This window comes from Apium graveolens, chromosome 3, assembly GCF_009905375.1.
Source record: "Apium graveolens cultivar Ventura chromosome 3, ASM990537v1, whole genome shotgun sequence".
Lineage (NCBI taxonomy): Eukaryota > Viridiplantae > Streptophyta > Magnoliopsida > Apiales > Apiaceae > Apium > Apium graveolens.
This window is the reverse complement of record NC_133649.1, coordinates 83287404-83306549: the sequence shown is the minus strand read 5'-3', so window position 1 is coordinate 83306549 and position 19146 is coordinate 83287404. Positions and strand designations below refer to the sequence as shown.

The window sequence follows — 19146 nt, the reverse complement described above, 5'->3', positions numbered from 1 at the left end:
GTTCTTTTTGTTGAAGCACGGTCATACAGAAAGGTAGAAATACCCAAAGTCATTAGGAGAATGCTTTAAATTTAGGAAGTAGCCCAGCTGCCTCATAGTTAGAGGAGGAAACCCGCATTTCTGGTATATGATAAACAATGCGAACGCGGACCGGTACCCATTTGGGTTGATCTGAAGGGGTGTGAGCCGGTAGTACTCGCAAACATCCTTGATGAAGGGGTGAAGGGGAGAGGAGATTCATAGCCTTAGTAGGAAGGTGGACAAGACCATGTGAGGCACCCTGCCTCCATTCTCCGGATGGTTGAACCTATAACATCTCATGTGAGGCAGGGGCAAGACAACATGACCCTCGAGCTGGAACTGCTCAATATGCTCGGTCAGGTGTTTCTGAGTAAGCGAGGTGGGCAGATCGCGACAAGCGAGCAGCTTAACCTCCTCGGTTGCAGTTGAGTTCTCCTCCCCATCAGGAATGATCTGCCTTTTAAAAATAATTTCACCCTCAAGCTCGGGCTGGGCAAGAGGCACATAGGGCTCAAGAGAGGCCGCGGGGACGTAGTTATAGTTGCAGATCTTATACTGACTAGTCACATCTGACACCTCCTCGCTTTGAGGGGATTCATAAGACCAATGTGAGCCGTCTTCTTCACCCTCGAGTCCCAAGATAGGATATTCTGCGGCTACAGGTTCCTTCCCTTTCTCGGTGTCATAATAAGCACTCCCCAGGTCGCTGTCAGTAGACTTCCAGTCGACTTGAATGTGGTCGAGGTCATTGGCTGCAGCTTGCCTAAGGCGGGCCGCCCTCTCTTCAACCATTTCTCTTAAAATCTCCTCAGCTCGCTCTTTGTCCAAAGGAGCGGGCTCGCGGTTTAGGAGCTCCCCCACCCCTAGGGAAGCTGGTATATTGGGGAGGTCCACGAGCCTGTTTCTCCAATCATAAATATTCATTTCCCTGGTGTAGTCTTCATGGTTAGGGTCGAGGTGAATATTCAGCGAGCCGGAGCCAGCTGCTCGCATTGAGTTCTCAACTCTAGCAATGTTCAAGGCCCCTTGAGGGTTGATAGCAGAACCAGGGGAAATGGGTTGGCTGAGACGGCCAGAGAGGGAAGTCAGCTCGTGTTGGAAGTCCTTTGAGCCTCGTTGCTCGGGTGGATATTGATTTAATGGAGACAGAGTGGCTGAAGAGCGAACCGGGATGGCAGAGGAGCGAGCCGGGCTCGAGAAAGAGCGAGACGATCCGTAAGAGCGGGCTGAAGACGTACTCGACATCTTTAAAAGATGGTGAAAATTAGTATGTGGCCCTAAAAAGAAAGTAAAAACAAGTATGGGGTTGCACCTAAGTGTCCTCACATCTCACATGGGATCACACCTAAGTATCTAAGCGAGCAGATGGGCTCGCATCGCATGTTGTGATTGTGTGTGTGCTCGCATCGAACAGGTGGTGTGTGCTCGCATGATGCATATGAACAAACATGAATGAATATGAATGATTAAGGATCAAAGGAGTACCTGTAGGAGAAGTGTAGGATGGTCCTTATGAATATGTTCCCGGAGAATATCGTCACCGGTAGACGGTTCTTGTGGAGATGATGATTTTCACCGTGGTAGATCCTTGAGCAAAATGAGCAGCAATTCGAGAAGTGTTCTTGGAAGTGTGAGAAAGGAATTGAAATCCCACATATATATAGGGGATATGAGAGAGAAAGGACAAGGGACGCGTGTCACCATCTCAAGAGACGACACGAATACCTACTCCAGCTGTCCAACAGCTGTCGTGTGTTCAAACACATGATCGTTGAAAGGCATGCACGGCGAGGAACGCGAGGTGGTTTGGTGCGACCTCGCGGGCTCGCGCTTTAGGGGCCATAAAAAACTAATGTTGGAAAAATTCCTAGCCTCAAGATGCGACCAGGAATTTTGGGGGGTAGTTGTTATGCCCGCTTTCGGTCATGGGCCCTAAACAGGTCCACATGGGTGTATTGAATAGTTGAACTATCATGTGTGGGCTAGAATCATGGATTATTGTGACTTGGGCTCATGTCATGCACCCGGGCTCATATATGCGAGTTGGGCTCACGCATGTAAGGCGGGCTCACAGTTGCCATCCAGGCTCACATACGCGAGCTGGGCTCAAATGTCTACACGCGAGGTGGGCTCAGTTGCCTTCCCGCGAGTTGGGCTCGGTTGTCCACACGCGGGCTGGGCTCAGGTGCCCACATGCGGGCATAGCCCATGAGCTCACATCTTATGAAAACAGAGGTAACATTGTATTTATTAATTAAAAAGGAAGGCGGTGACCAGGCCGGCCCGCATCAAAGGACTTTGTGTGTAATATGAAAATTGTCTCATAGATGACTGAGTTGCTCGTAGATTTCGGGGCTGATACGGGTTATTTCTACAATTACGGGAAGAAATGCGGAGATGCCGCGAGATTGTAGGAAGCGTGTGGAGCCGGTCGAGATTTACATGACTAATTGGATGAAGGCCTGACTTTATCGTGGGCTTAGGCTGCACGGGTTGGAGAACCCTAACCCTAGCCTACGTGACTTGTTCCCCAAGAACTACGTAAGGCTTGATCCCTATAAATAGGGTACGTAGGCACTTGTATGAGACATGATTCGACACTTGATAGATAATAACAAATCCTATTCTTTCTTAAGGAGTCAACATACAAGCTCAACCACCACCATACATAACCTTCCTCCGCCCTCAAACAACGTCCTTGTTCCTTGTTCCACCCATTAACCTCCACAACACTGTTATACGAAATTCTCCCTATAACAATAACATAACAAGAAGTAATACATAATCAAATGTATAAAATAATGTAAGAACATATTACATTTTTATGTATTTGATTTTTAATTGCAAATATCCCAAATTGCATTTTCTAACAAATGATATGAATAATCTATATATTATTAAATAATTAGGGGGTGTATTCATTTCAGATTTTAAAGGATTGTTAATAATCTATGGATTTTAAAAGATTTTCGTTGATTTAATTCTTCGTGGATTTTGATGGAATTGATCCAAAATCTTGTAGAGTCTTGCAGATTTTGTGGAGTTATTTAGAAATCCAATAAAATCTCATGTATTTTGAAGAGATTCCAAGATATTAAAAATCTACTAGCAAATCCATCAAAATCCACAAATTTTTTAAATAAAAGAAAATCCATGGACTTTTGAATACCATCAGATTTTGATGGATTTTTTAAAATCCAAATTGATTAGCACCAAATTTTGATTGACTTTTTAAAATCTAAATTGACTACACTCAGATTTTAAAAGACTTTTTTCAATTCTTGTTGAATACCTTCAGATTTTAAAGGATTATTTAAAATCCAAATTAAATACCCCTTGATTTCTAAAATCCATAAAAATCCCAATTGAATACACCCCCAACTATTTATTGATCAAACAGTGACATGATTAACATTGTGCACCTGGGTAAGATAGTAATATTTTATTATCATGTATCAATCTTTCTATGAGCTTGCATGAAAATGGCTAAGAGACTCCTCAAATCAAGCCTGCTAGATGGAAAAAGCAAGAAGAAGAATAAGAGGATAACGTTCTAATTTTAGATGTTTAACTCCTAGATTCAAACAAAACTTAAACCAAATACATGTTAATATTTACCAAAATTACAGTTATTATAAATTAAATGTGAATTCTAAAAATTGATATCACCTAATATTTAAGAAAGTCTATAAAATAATATTGTTTTTTTGTGAAAAAAATAGTATGAAATACCTGGCAAAAAGGAAAATGGAGTAAATATATTAATATCGCATAGGCCAAGTACCACCTAAAATGTGTTTTCTATTATACTTTTAAACTCATTTTGTTGAAAAAAAATATATAGGTTGTTGCCAAGTAGCTAACATGTATTCTTTACCATATGTAAAATCATTTTGCTGAAAAAAGAAAGATATCAACTTATTCAAAATGCTAGCGTATGTATAAGTACCTAGCTACAAAATCAACCAAAAAAAATACTCAAATGGGTAACACAACTTTGTAAAAATAAATCAGTCTACATGTAATTCAAGTAACAACATGTAACTGAAATATTAAAATCAAATATCATAGCTAAACATCAATATTAAAAAGATCTTACTATTGAATGGAAATTAAAATTTAAAATAATTTAATCAACAGAAACTGTGAATTTTAAATTAATTAGCTCAGAATGCCGGAGAAGAATTAGTGAAACACTGGATGCACTTCATGAAGGTGAGCAAATTGCAGTAATATTAATCATATTTGTATACACGCATTACATTTTTTAGGCCCAAAATATGGGTTAATAAGTTAGAAGGTGGTTAAATAACTTATAACCTTTTTAAATTTTAGAGATTGGCATTTTAAAATTTTCTTTACCGTTTAAAAATTTGTTACTTGTAAACAAGTAAGCCGAGTGCGGAAAGAAAAAGCGGTAAAGATATGGAGTGCGACATAGTCGATTTTATCCTGGTTCGCGGTGGCTAACTCAGCAAACGGAGCATACTCACCCCTACTCCAGTCTCCGAGCTCCTCCCCAGACTCGAGATTTTCTCTACTATATAGAAACTTCTTTAAAAAAAACTTCTTTATAGCAGCCGGAGAAGCCTTTACAACACTTTGTATTTATCTTGGACCTTAACTACACGCTAATTCCTCAAAATACAATAGCAAAATCTACTGGACTAATCTTGGAATGTAACTCCCCGTTACTCTCTCACAATCTAAGTACCCTTGCAAGTTTGTCTTGGAGCGTAACTTAGTTTGTTTTCTTGCACGTCCAACCTGCGACCACAGGGTGAGTACTATTTTTATTGCCCTAGTTTTTTTTTCAATCTTACGCCAACCTGAGATCATAGTACTAGTACAAACAATTGTACTTAGTTTTTATTCAGTCCAAAGCCAACCTGCGACTACTACAGGTGGAGGGCTTTTACTTAGATTATTTTGCAAGTTTATTAACTTGCGACTAGATAAAATAAAAAGTGCCTTAATCATTTTCTTTCTTTTTATAACCTGCGACTCCACCTAGTACTAATACACTTAACCAAAAGCAAAAGCAAGTACCCTGGTTTCCTTTTTGTTTTGTTTTTCCTTTTTTTGTTTTCTATTTTTTCTTTACTTTAAGTTTAAATTGTAATTAAATTAATTTATAAAATAAACTTAAATATAACTTATATAAATAAATAATTTAGATTTATAAAATAAACTTATTTAAATTTTATAAAAAAATCATTTTATGTTTATTATATAAATTATATTAAAGTCCATTAAATAAATTTATTTAAGTTAACAGTTAAACTTTGAAATTGGCCAATCCCTGGAGATGTTTTAGCTGTACACCCTACGCACTTCTTCTCGTACTTTAACAGATAAACGTTTAATCCAGGTACGTTCCTCAACTTAATAATTCTTCTAAAAATAATACATAGATTCCTTTCACGAGCTGTTGACACCGAGTGTAACTGGTCTGGTTCACAGACGACTAACTCCGATTCAGATATTCGTATTATAGCCTTGATTACATTGTTAAGCTTCCAACAACTTTATCGCTTCGAACACTGACTGTGAACAAACAAATGTACTTTCACTTGAATCATTTCTGGTATTTTAGACAACGTCTTCTTGCTACCAAAATCTTGAATACTTCATTCACTGTTCTTCACCGACGCTTGAACATGTAAATGAAATCCTGTCAGTGAGTATAACTTCAAGACTACAGTTGTCTTCTATAACTTCTGCTATACCATGTCTTTAGTTATTCAGATTCTTATACTTCGAACACTGTCTATCTTCAATCAATGCTAAGACACTGAAATCTTCTGGTAGCACTTATACACTGAATCTTCAATATTTCTGAAACCCTGAAAGTCTTTAAACTTTATTCTTCACCGAGGCATGAACATATTAATGAGCTTCTTTCAGTGACCTGTAAACAGATTTCAAGCCTTCTTCTAATTAGAGTTGGCCAAATGAACGGTTTGGCTCGGCCCGATCGCAATTCGGCACGCCAAAAATTCGTCTAAATCGGCTCGTTATGTACCGGTTAATTATTCGGCACAAACCGTGAATTTATATAAACCGAACACGAACACAAATCTCTGAAACCGGAACCGGACCGGACCGGCCCGCATAAACAGGGAACGACTTATATGGAGGTAACCGGCACGACTCAGACCGCAGTTATTCGGCTCGACCCGCGAGTCCTTGCCACGCGCTTGCGCTTTCTTCCTGCTACAGCCTACAACGGTCACCTGCACTCTGCTCCAAGCCTCCAACAACAATAAAAACAGAAATGCAAAGTCTGTATAAAACTATAAATTAGAATGAAACTATTATAGCTACGCAAGGTCCGCCTAAATACCAACTGAGTGCTCATGTAAGTTTATCAAGCAGACACATTAGCTAAGAAAATTAACAAAGTGATCGGTACTACTATAATACTTACATCAGTTTAGAAAATTAAGAAAATTCTCAGGGGACTTTTATCAAATATTTAGCCTACATTCTAAATAAACTCGCCAGACCACATACTATAACTGAAGAAAGAAAAAGAGAGAAAAGACCTGTATAGAATTGGTAAGGTGATTTGAGAACTTCAGCACAGTAAAAACAAAAAATAAAAAAACAAAAAAAAAACAGAAAGGCTGTCCACAATCTACACCACACAAGTACACAACCACAAATCAACACGGTTATTCGTAATTCGCCTTATTCGCCTATTCGTTATTTGCTTATTCGGCTCGAACCGCCAGACTCACCAGAGCGCCAAATTCTCCTAATTCGCGAGCCGTTCACGGGTTAATATTCTGTCAAACCGGCACGACACGGCTCGTTCAGCTTCACGAGTCGTTCACGAGTTAACTATGAACCGGACCGCCGAAAATTCGGCCCGGTACGCTCAGCCCGATTTTTTGGACGACTCTACTTCTAATCTTTTGATTCTTTGTATTTGCCTTGTCTTCATTTCTTCTAATTTCTTGTGTAGTCGTAGTATTATTAACATGTCATGTTCTAGTGTTGTTCTCATATTGAGTTATAACGTAACTGTTCATACAGCTACGCAGTCTCACCAACATTAAGAACACAGATTTATAGCACAACATATTTGTTTTTTATTATAAAGATCAAGTAGATTTTGATAATTGTTTCTATGTCTTTTATAGTGAATTAATTATCACTGCAAATATTATATAGTTTGTCAAGTTAAAGAGTAAGCCAAACACATAACTTGATTTTGAGCAAGAAAAATCAAAGATCACATATTCATCGTTTGCATTTCATACCTAACATATGTCAATAAATTTTGACGGAACATGTTTTAATGATAAATGTCTGGTTATATTGATATTGACTTGGATTATGGGAAAATGCCACAAAAGAAAATCTCGGGGAAAATTACTATCTCATTTAGTAAACTTCCTAGATTTCTAATTTAATTTCACACTTAATTATTTTAGACAGAATAATCAAAACCTACGAAAAATACAGTATTTCACAATATTTATATTTTTAAATATATATTTTTTTAAAAAGCTAAATAAATATTTTTTTAATTTTACACAGATTATTTTACTTAATAATTAAAAAAATTGTTATCAAAAAAGTATATTTAATTTAAAATTTTATAATTAACATATATCACAAAAATGTAAAAAAATTAGATTTTGATATTAAATTTTAGATGCCTTAAATATGTTTTCATGTCTCAAAAAACTTAAAATCGGCCGTGACTTTGACAACATGAAAAAAAATCAAAAGTTCTGCCCTCTCCACCTATCCAACCAAACAGGATAGAAACCGAGATAACCAACTAATAAAATCAAGGGATAGAAGGGCATGCGCCTTCCATATCCCTCGAATAAAATAATAGGGCCTTACAACTCTATAATAATATTATTGAATAAATTCTTGTTTAGCATATAAAATTTGTTATAACTTCTAGTTCATAATGCATATACCAAACTTTCCACACATAGTACTAAAATTCTCAATACAATGAATGTCTTGTTTCTTTTGAAGTTATTTTGCGGGAAATATAGTCTAACTTAATATATAATATGTTTTAATGAAAATAATAATAATACATGACTAATTTATGTAGCTATAAAAATATTAATGTTTATCTAAATTTAATTTAAATATATTTTTGAAAAATATATATTTTAAATCTTTTTATTTACAAAAATATAATTTTTTTTTTTAAATACGATACAACCATATTGAACATTTAATGCAATCATATAAAAAATTAGTTATCTTTCTCTAAACATAAAAAAATTGCATATATTATTTTTGATTTTAAATGAAAATATTTTCAGAAAATATTAAAATTGCAAAAATTTAAGAAAATAATATTTTTTTGGTAATTATTAAAAGTATTCGGCTTGTGTTTAAACATTAATCTCCGAAAAAAGGTAAAGTTACTGTAAATAAACAAAAATGAAATTATTTTAGTTAATTAATTATGATTTACAGTTATTTTTTTCAAAAAAATAAATAAACAATATTTACAAAACTCCGCCCTCATTGTATACTGCAGTCCTCTTCCTCAACGTCGAACGCTGCTATATCTCCATTTTACATTTTCCTTGCATAAATTACAAACCAAGATCTTTGTGGAGGTTTGATTCTACGACGAAAATTATTTAAGAAATATATAATACTCTCTTTCGTGTTAAAGAAAAATATATTACAAACCACGATCTAATTTAATCGAAAGAAACCCTAATTCTAATTGAACTGGGAGAATCGAAGATGGAGGAGATGTCTTTACCAAGTCTATTCGAGCTTGCTCGTCAGATTCATCTCTTAGCTTCTCAATCTTCTGCTCATAAGGTTTCTTTTCTTTTCATTCTCTTTAATTTTCTACTAAGCGTTTTTTATTTCCTTACAATTTTTAATTTATGTTTTTTTTTCCTGTTATTGTTTAGGAAATGGTCAAAAAAGGGTGCCAAGCATTGAGTCGGTGCGAGGAGATGATTAGTAAATTGGGGCTTTTTTCGTCCAATGAATCCAAAGAAGATATCAGCACCACTAATCTTAAGTATATTTTGGTAATCGTATATTTACTCTGTTTGATCGTTTTCAAGTTTTTTTATTTCGATCGTAGTAGCATAACAGTGTTAATATATTACTATCTATCTATGTGTTACTTTTCGATTTATGGTAATAGTGAAATAAGCTAGGAGTCCTTTCTATTTGTATATACACTTGTTACAGCTGAATGTATACAAGGATCCACATTTATTTGGCAATGTGAATGTTGGCCAAGAAAACCTTTTTCCGGCCACAGTATAGTTTTTCTTTTAACTAAATGCCACATTATAGTTACTTTTGCTGCTTTATATGTGTATCTGCAAGAAAAAGACCACAAGAGGCAAGATACTATAATGCTGGTAGCTGTATGTAAATTTTAGCTATTTTGGCTGGAAAAAAGTTGATTGAATTATATGATTATTCATTTGAAAATATTGCATTTTATAGTCAAAAAGGTGTTTGACACTGATTTAAACTGTTACGTAGTTTGGCTAATTGATTACGTAGAAATCAAGTACATGAGTAGGTTTTAGTTGGATTAAAATTAGAACTGACAATAAATGCTCCTGCAGAAATTGCACTCATAGTTTTATAATTAAGCTAACAAGCATCATAGTTTGTGTTGTAATGAATGGGGATATTCTGTTGATATCTATTACTTCTTATTTTGACTTTGGTTGGGGAGAGACTGGGATGGAATGAATGAAAACTAATAGGAAATAATGGAGGTTGGAGGGAATTTCTGAATAGAATAAATGAGTGAATGCAAATTTGTTAGGATAGGAATTATGAAAAAGTTAGGTTTGGTGTGGAATGGAGCATTCCTCTCTTGTTTAGGTTGTCAGGAATGGAGTGGAGGAAGGAATGAAAAGTTTGAACATCTACTTATATAGTTATATTATAGTTCAAATTTCATTTCATTCCCTCCATTTTCATTCATCCCAACCAAACACAACATTAGAAAATCACGAATTACATTTATAAATTAGAATAAGTCTAGAAACTTTGCAGTTCATGTATTTTTTAGTATAATGGAAATTTTTTCTGGAAAGTTTTGCGTTTAACAAGCACCCTCCATTCCAAGAAAGAGAACCATTTACCTAAAAAAGGGTTTCCCTTAAAACAATTGTAAATTATATGTTTTAGTTATGTTCGTTTTGATCGTTTCTCAGTTTTTTTCTCTTTAATAAACTGTGGCTGTTGGTATAGTTATGCTATCCGATATCTTTGATATAATTCTGAGACCAATCTGATTTACAAAGATTCTAATATGGGTTCCGTACATGATTGCAGGTGCCGTATTATCTAGCTGAGTTAACAGAGAAAACAGTAGAAGGTGACAGGTTACAAATTCTTAAAGCCTCACTTGTGAAGTTGAAGGTTAAGTTCTTCTATAAAAGTTAATAGGTCGAAATAGATACATTAATCTATAGTTGAAAAGAACATTTGGGAAGTTCATTTTATCAGAGAAGTAACACAATTGTGATATAATTTTCTCATTTCTGTAGGAGTTCATTTCATTTTGCGAGGCAATGGAGCTTGTGCCCGAAGAGGAGTTAGAAGCATCTGCAAGAGGCCCTAATTCTGATGTGGATCGCAGGGCTAAGAAGGTGAACATAGGTATATGCATACAGGGGATGATCTAGTAAGGGGCACCGGGGACACGTGTCCCCCTTAAAAGAAAATATTATGTTTTTTCACCATTAAATTTTTTGATGTTTTTTTGAAAATATATGAAAGTGCCCCCCGACAATTCAAAAATATAAGGGTGTATTCACAAAATATAGACGGTGTCCCACCGGAACTTGATTCCTGGATCCGCCCCTCTATGCATACATACATGTTATATATATTTTGTATTAATGTTTATAGCCAAATGATAGCACGAAGCTGCTCTTATTTATTTCTTTGGTTATTTCAGATAGCTCGGTTTAAGCGTCAAAGAGCGGACAGAGTCAAAGCTACTTGAAATAAAGGAAAGTAAAGAGCGACGCATGCGTTCCACTAGAGCATCTGCTTTATCTACTCCAGTTGAGGCGGAAGAGGAAGACGTACTAGATTATGATGGAGAGGAAGAAAGAGAGGTTAATACTTGTAGTTCGTGAATACTCAATTACATATATCTAATTCTATAGTTTGTAGATACTTCCCCCCTCCTTGTATGCAACTGCAAACTGATGACTGCGCCTATAATGATTTTTGTTAACTCTACAAAAAGTGATACGTAAAATCCACTACTTTCACGAAATGCACATGTCATAATTTTAAAAGCATAAGTGACTGTTAGCTTGACTTCTGTTGGTTCTTCTGGGGCCTTTGCCATTTAAATTAACTCTCTACCAAAAGGCGAAGATAATTAAATGCATGGATAGCAAATGTATGGTGTTTACTTTCTAATACCTCAATTACAGTTTGGTTATCACAGGCAAAAGCTATAAGATCATTTGTGATACTCAAACAATATTTTTACATGTTTGGCTTGTCCTGTGGGTAAAATACAAAGCTAGTTTTAACACAAACAGTCGTAGTTATTAACGTAGTTAAAGATTGTTTTACATGTTCCCTGTAAGGTTGTTTGTGATGTTCGCAACTTAAATGTACAACATTGTTTATCCTGATGTATTATTATTTTTCAAATTATACATAAATCACTGACAAACTTTTTGCCCCTCCCCGGTCATCTTGGTTGACAGGCATGGCTTATTACCATCTCTTTGGATATCTGCAAGGTTAGTGCATCTTTCTTATTAAAATTTTATTCTGGATGTGTTTTTTCCATATTTTATGTAGTCGGCATCAGATTCATTATGATGACTCCTGCCATGATATCATGTATCAGGCTTTTGATCTTATGGAAATGCTAAAGAAAGAGGAAGAAATGCTAACTGCTATAAAGGAAAAGCAATTACAGGTATATATACTTGTTCATTTTCTTTAATACTGCTTTATTGTGAATCTTAGTCAAATGTCAAGTCATGGGTTTGATTCCCTCAAAACAGTTTGTTTACAATAAATAACGAAATCAAAAGGCCGCTTACATAGGGACCTTTTCCTGGTTTTGAGATATATTCTAATTTTTTTGGAGCAATTACAACCTCTTTTTTTGCTAATAACCCTGGTGTTGAAAAGACTTACTATGTAGCCATGTAGCTTATTAAGATGATTAAATCTTGAGGCTCAATTATGTGTTTATGGATCATATGATAATATTATTGATATTATAATTATACGAATGTGAATAAAGTAGATGGCTATACAACTGGAACTGATCACCATAATGCTTCATATGATTTCCTTTGTTTGGGACAGCTGCCTTGAATTCAAGGTTTAGAAATAGTAACTACATGTCTTCTGTATTCGAACAAGTAATAACTTGTTAAAACTTAAAAGTGCCCTTCCTTCATTTCTGTTTTAAGAAAATACCTTATAAAAAATGAATTATCAATAGTGTATAGCATGGTTGTCACGGCGCCAAGTCGAGGCGAGTCGCTAGTCGACCAAAAAAAATATAATTATAATTAAATATATTACATTATATATTATAATTTAGGCTTCTAAATTCCAAGTTTCTAACATATACCAAAATATTGTATTTCAGGTCCTTGTCTCTCATATCCAAGAATGAGGGCTTACAATTTACATATATAAATTATATACTCATACATACATGATATGATACATTTGTATGTATATATACATACATAATATATATGTAGTTATAAAATATATCATATTTTACCTATACTATTATACATATACGTATATAACTATATATATACACACGTATAGAAGAAGGTGGACGAAGAGGAGCCGGCGTAGAAGCTGGAGGAGCAGAAGAAGAAGCTTACTGTGAATTAGTTTGAAGAAGATCTGAAAAGTGGAAAAGCTCAGAAGCTTATCTGTTAGGGTTGGGTTGTGCCATTTCTTTCGTTGGATCACAAATTAGGGTTGAATTATCTGTTTAGCTGGATTTGAACCGAGTTTTGACTGGGTTTGGGTCTTTAAAATAAACTAGTCGATGAACTGGAACGACTAGTCGCCTGAAATATCCAATGTTCTCCAGTCTGCCCAATCTCGACTGCTCGACTAGTCGTCGACTGCTCGACTAGTCGTCGACTAGTCGCGACTAATCGAGCGTCGTGACAACTATGGTGTATAGTGTATTTTTGTGTTGGGAGATGAAAACTTTAAACTTTGCTTAAAACATAGTTTTATACCAACTATATGAGTTTCTATCGTGTAAAGTCGTGTTACTATATGTCAGCTGTTATGTAAGTCTTCATGATGTGGCTATTTAAATTTTAAGGGTACCACGACGAATAAGTTAAAACTATGATGTGGTACCATTGGAAAAAGCCAATTGTAGGATGTGGCTATTTAAATTTTAAAGGTATCACGACGAATAAGTTAAAACTATGATGTGGTACCACTGGAAAAAGCCAATTGTAGGATGGTGGTATTGTAACACCCCTGTCCCACATCGAGGAGATTTGGGACTTCTGTTCAGTTTATAAGGCAAAGTACTACTACTATATGCACCAACAAATCATGATCTTTTGGGGGTCTGTGGTGGGCTTGTCGTAACCCAAGTTGGCTGTGCTCGGGACAGTATGCTTCGGCTTATTTCGGACTCGTAATCAGGGACTTGACCCGGTTTTCGAAAAAGACTCGGGATTTGACCCGGGTTGTCACATATGGTATCAGAGCTGACTCTCGAAAGCTTGATGCGTCAAGTTGCCGGAGGTGGGGACACGAAGGCTGGTGGTATTTATCCCACAATGGCAAGAGATCCGGAGGTGGGGACACGAAGCCAACCGGTATTATCCCACAATGGCTGAGAGGAACGATCCGGACCTATGGGCTGTCTGTTCGGGCCTGACGAGGACGTCAGGAGTTTAAGTAGGGGAGTTTGTAACACCCCGGTCCCAGATCGAGGAGATTTGAGACTTCTGTTCAGTTTATAAGGCGAAGTACTACTACTATGTGCACTAACAAATCATGATATTTTGGGGGTCTGTGGTGGGCTTGTTGTAACCCAAGTTGGCTGCACTCGGGACAATGTGCTTCGATTTATTTCGGACTCGTAATCGGGACTTGGCCCGGTTTTCGAAAAAGACTCGGGATTTGACCCGGGTTGTCACAGGTATTATGGAGAGTATCCCTGTGATTAATAAACATTTGAACCTATATGTTGATCACTGTTGTCACGTCACGTCGACAACTAGCCGGCGACTAGTCGCCCAGTCGACACAGTAGAATAAGTCGAAGCCGACTAATAGTTTCTGGCGTCCATGGGTTTTACCCGGATCCGACCTGAGTCTGACCTGGTATCTGACCCAATTAAGTAAAAATTAGGTTATGTGTGTTAAAACTTGCGCGTTTTTAGATCCACACAAGAAAAAAAGAGGGAGACAAGAAACGGCGATAAAGAGAGAAGCTTCTCCGATCTCCTTTCTCCGACCCAGCGACGGCACTACTGCGGCGAAGCTTCTCCGATCTCCGATTTCCGGTAAGTTCTTTCTCCTATCTCCTTCTTCCTTTCTTTCTTTCTCCTTCATCTCCTTTCTCCTTTCTTTCTTTCTTCTTCCATCTCTTTCTTCGTCTCCTTTTTTTCTTTCTCTCTGGTTGTGTATATATGTGTTTATATACACGTATATACACAACCGAGTCGCCGACTTATTTTTTCCAAAAAACAAGTTTTATCTATTTATTAATATAAATAATGATTTTTCACCTAATTTTTTGTATTTTTTTCAAAACTATAAACTGAAAAAAATACCTTCAGTTTTTATGATTTTTTCTGGTTTCTTTTATTTAATTTTACTTTTTAAATATCAAGTAATATTTTCTGAATCATTTTTAATTTCATTTATTTAATTTTACTTTTTAAATATTAAGTAATATTACTTTCTATTACTTTTTAAAAATATTACTTAATATTTAAAGTAATATTTTTCTGCATCACTTTAAAATTTTCAGTTTTTGTATCGCTTTTATTTTTATTAATTACAATCGTACATCAAATTTTAGGAATCAAATTATGCATTTTGATTTTATAAACAACTTACAGTAAACACCAATACACTCTGTTACATACTTCCAGTAAACATCAAATCATTTATTTTACAGTATCACTCATTACACATAAATTCACTGTCCATTTGCTCACTGTTGCTCACTGTTGAATTTTACAGACCTCCATTTGCTCATCCATTACATTTGTACCTGCAACTGCCACTAAGTTTAATAAATTAGTTTCTGCAGAAAATAATTCCTTTCGATGATGAGGAAGTGAAAGATGATTATGGTGTCCCACCCGAGGAGAATACTGAAGGAGGAGATGGAGAGGGGGATGGAGATGATTCCGAGATGGATGATTATGATGCATGATTGTGTTTGTTTAATTGATTTGACTATTTAGTTATGTTTTTATTTGATTAGAGATGTTTGACTTTGGGTATTTGAACTTATTATCTATTAGTTTTTATTTGAACTATAATTTTGAAGTATGTTTACTTATATTATATATTATAATATTATAATTACTCTACATAGGATATTGTCGACTATTTACGACTTTTTACGACTAGTCGGGCGACTTGTCGACTATTTACAACTTTTTACGACTAGTCGGGCGACTTGTCGACTAGTCAATTCCACGGTACTCGGGCTCGACTTGTCAACTAACAACCATGATGATGATAAATATAGGGGCGGGATTGTTTTATTTGTTAAAAGTTATATATTTGAAGTGTGAAGTACTCAATCATCTCCGAAACGCTGCGAAATAGCAGCTTCGTGAAGAAAGTAGGTTCAGGGTTTTTGTTTATGAGTTGATTGAAGAAACAAGAAGTGTTACTTTTCACTCTTCCTACTTTCTAGTTCATTCTCCTCTTTCAATTTTGGTTGCATTGAGAAATTGAAGTGCAATATTTTCTGTACATGGAATTTTATATTAAATAATTGAAGCGACATGGTGTATGATTTCATTTTTATTCCTATATCTAACAAACTATAACTAGGTAGGTTTGTGCCAGTCACCCTAATAATCACCCTAATGTCCCAAACACAATTTTTTTTTCAGAATTCGGGTCAAAATTAGAAAGTTGGAGTTACATATATAAGAGGCTTGATCTTTCACTATCAATCTGATCATTGCACCTCTTTAGTATGAACAGTGTTATTAAAAGCGCGCATATGCACTCGCATATGCGAGCGCATATGCGAGATGCGATGCGAGCCTAAAGCGCTTCGCTTTGGTTATGCGATGGAACTTCACTGAAGCGTGCGCTTCTGTGCGCTTTGAGCGCTTAAATGATGTGCAAGAAGAGCAGAAAAAGCGTGCTTTTTTGTTTTTTGTTGACTGTGTGTGTGCCGTTGATTGGACTGTTGGGTAGTTTTAAGGAAACAAGTCATAACAAAGCCCTAAAACCTTAGTCAGCCAATAGATATACAAACATGAATGATACGATACAGACATACAAACAGATATATAAACACACGAATGATACAGGGCAGGCAATTAGCCGAGAACGATTTTAGGATAGTAAGGATGAAGATTTTGAAAATCTTCAAAAAGAGCCTGGTTATGATTTTTAGTTATGTTAAGTTGTCAACTGTTGAGAAGACCAGAACCAATCTACAAGGCTTGTAGTTGATTCTCTATCCTTTTTTTTTGTTATCATTACTTCGTATTTGTGCCTTGATTTTGAATCTGGTAATCGTTAACATGTTTTATGACAACATGATTTGCTTATAAAATGTTAAATTTATTTTTTATGCATTTTTTTTAACTCTTGCGCTCTTTTTAAAAAAGCGCGCTTATCGCATTGCGCTTATGCTCCAGGAGGCCTTTGTGCTTCAGTGCGCATATTACGTCTAATAACACCAAGTATGAAGAGGTCACACACCCCCCCCCTGTGCGTGTTTGTTCTTTAATTGCGTCAGGCGTCAGATAGATAAATACACGAATGAAGTCCTAAAGCTAGGTTAATTTATGGGATTTTGATGAAAGATGAGATGGTCTGCTATGGGTGATAACGAAGGGGGAAGGGTTCAGAAATTACAAAAGGAGGTAGAAAAGAACAACAGTGGATCAGGGAATTTGGGAGAAAAGAGGTGGAAGGTGAATTTTAAAGATGATATATATAATTGATAAACGCGTGTATGATTCCTTGCCTCTGGATACACTTACCATTTGTAAGCACCCATGTTATCATGTCGCTCAACTAGTCGACTACACTAGTTAACCAAGCGGTAAAGGAAGGTCAAATCAAACTCTAGAGTCTAGACCAGCCGAATGTCGACATTTCAGTCGACTGGTCGCCTCGATTTACTGCCGTTTTACAAGCCCAAACCAGTATATATGCAACCCAGAACTTGTATTTATATTTATATTTGTTTTTAGCTTTAACTTATAATGTTTCTAATAAATATATCACAATCTTTTTTTTTGAATAATTTAGGCTTATATGCCTTACAAATGAGTATCCGTTCTCATGATCTCGGGGATGAGCGGGAGCCGAATCCAGAACATAGGATGACAAGAGATAAGCCCTTTACCACTTGAGCTATCTCATCGCGCTCTATCACACGATCTTTAAATACACAAGTAAATATAATATATGTAATATATAAGAATTAATATTATGTTATAAACAATTAGTCTTTTGATTATTCCTTTTAATCTAGGCCCGGATATTCGCAACAAGAATTTGTCACCATTAGGTCCGGTTAACGGTTTTAGAACACTGATTAAATGATGGTGGTTGTATGACTAGTAGCAACTGGTTGATGACTTGATAACAATGCATGGTGGCTTTTTTCTTTTCTTTTGTTAGCGTTTTAAACCGGAAAAGCATGCTTCTTACTGCCTTGTTTGATCTTTGGTGACTATTTATTAATAGCGATTCGAGGATCAGATATGCTTATCGATTTTCTACTTTGGCAGGACGGTGATAAGGGAATTTCACAGGCTATTCTTGATGAGCGTGCTAAGACGGCTGAAGCCTGGCATCGTGGTGCTGCAGCTCGAGCACAATACACAAAACCAGCGGCACCAATTACATGCGCTACATTTGCCCAAGATGTTCTAGAGGGGAGAGCCCAGGTTTCACAGGCACATGAGCACAAACACCAGCAACCCTTGATATTTGCACCAGCAAGTCTTGTGGGTGGAAGAGTTACAAGCGAAAGGGAAAGGATGGCCGCACAGGTTTTCCAAGCAGGACACAGGTGATTATTCTACCCACCTTGAATATGACTTGAAATACTTTCTTGAATTATATTTTTCTTTTTCGTAATAGACTTTTCTTTTGTATATGTGGATAAATGTTTGTAATTAATTTTGTAGACTCCCGACAATGAGCATCGAGGAGGCTGGGTTAACAGAGATGAATATGATGAATGATTGGCAAGAGAGAACTGCCAAGATGATGGCAGAGGCCAAATCTTCATGGTATAATGATGGTCAAAAGACAAGGCAGGGAGAAGAGGAGGACGAAGATGACGATGCAGCCCAAGATAAAGCTAGGGCATGGGATGACTGGAAAGATGAGAATCCTCGGGGTGCGGGCAATAAGAAGCTCACTCCTTGTGGTTAGGTGCCACTGTCAATTATATAGAATAAATTTTAGCTGTGTTGTAAATACATCCACAAATTCGTTTTGTCGTATAACCATATTGTTGTTCCTTAACCTTTACGATATTTGTGTTTTATTGTGGTCCATTCTACGGTTCTTGAAATTGGTATGTTTTTGTTCTGATTTTTTCTCCAACTTTTAGTTTGCTGGCTACAATAATGCAAGAGCTTTGCATCTACGAGTGGTCCTGGCCTCCTTGGTGCTACTCGTATAGTTTGTATTTAATCTAAATTTACTTTTCCAAAAAAAATATGTCGGGGACAAGTTTGTAACAAGGTACAACTTGGGCGGTGGTTATACATTATTAGGCCGTACATCAGTTAATGTATGAAACTTTGCTTCTGCTCAACAATTTATGAGTCGGAAATTTGCTCTTTGCAAAATTTTCATAATTTTATAGGCTGGGCTTTTCCTCTTTTTCTTTTGTGAAAAGAGCTGTTTTATGATATTGATCACTGATCGG

The 19146-nt window shown here is 36.1% G+C and overlaps 1 pseudogene; it reads left to right on the top strand.

Annotated features, from left to right (window-relative positions):
* Positions 1–8535: 8535 nt before the first annotated feature.
* LOC141712526 (PP2A regulatory subunit TAP46-like) lies at positions 8536–18808 on the top strand (annotated as a pseudogene).
* The last annotated feature ends 338 nt before the right edge of the window (positions 18809–19146 follow it).